Raw genomic sequence first — 1,207 nt, 5'->3', positions numbered from 1 at the left:
TATATATATATATATATATAAAGTTAATTGCAGAATAAAACCGTTAGGTCATCGACTCAAAAAGCCACAGCCCACCAATGACCACATATAAGAAGTACAGCATAAACCACAAAACCAAATTAGCAAAGGGAAGCCAAAATTTTTATACATAAGAAATAAAATCGATTAAAAATATAATAGAATAACATAAATAAATAAACTGCGACTAAAAAGTTGATTAAAAATATTATAGACCGGTACAGATATAGTGGAATAAAAAAAATATATATATAGAAAAAATAATATAGAGAAAAAAAATAATACATAGGGAAACGAAGTAAAATAGTTCATTCATTGAGGTTAATAGCTAATAAAAGAAGTTTAATTTAAATTGTACGAAAGTTCATTACTTCCCTCATGACAGCAAATTTAGCAGGTAAAATCCAATTTCGTAATTCATACACAGGAATACCAAAGTACACAGGACGACATAACACAACATCCAATGTGTAACAAAGTAAAATCCATATTTCACCATCAACATAATTTAAGTCCAAGAAAATCAAGGCACACAAGTCGATACATTAAACCAACATCCAGCAGGTAACATCGGTAAAGTCAAACCATAATTTAACATCATTTACAATGGATTACAAATATAGGTCAGAATACAAACATAAAACACCTATGGCCATTTCGGGGGTATATCACCGTATTTAGAGCACAATAGAGCACAAACTAATGATAACTCCCTCTTCAGGGTAAAGAACACACACAAACATCAACGAAGGCACCAGGAAAAAGAAAAAGAAATCTCTTTATTACCCACAAGGGGCAAAACATAGAAGGGACAATACATCTGATTTGGGGTCAAATAAAAACATGGTTACACAATAAAATCGACGTAAAATAAAAATTTAGCAATTAAAAATTACAATGAAAATCGGTTTAAATCGAATGGTATACAAAAACAAAAACCAACATAGAACAATGAAGTGGGGGACTGGGTTTCGCTCCGACCCCACGAGCCCCATCCCACCACTGACACTTTTGAAGACACTTATGGCGTATTCAATTGCTCTCTTTCACTCGCAACTCTCGTGCGACATGCTTCCATCTAGATCGAAACACTTTCTCTGACAAGCACTTTCTCTCCAGCCGTATCTTTCTTTTCAAATGAAAAGAAAAATATCTTACCATATTTTGGCTGGAGATAAAAGTGCCTGTC

This window comes from Octopus bimaculoides, chromosome 5 (genome assembly GCF_001194135.2).
Source record: "Octopus bimaculoides isolate UCB-OBI-ISO-001 chromosome 5, ASM119413v2, whole genome shotgun sequence".
Classification (NCBI taxonomy): domain Eukaryota; kingdom Metazoa; phylum Mollusca; class Cephalopoda; order Octopoda; family Octopodidae; genus Octopus; species Octopus bimaculoides.
This window is presented reverse-complemented; position numbering follows the sequence as displayed.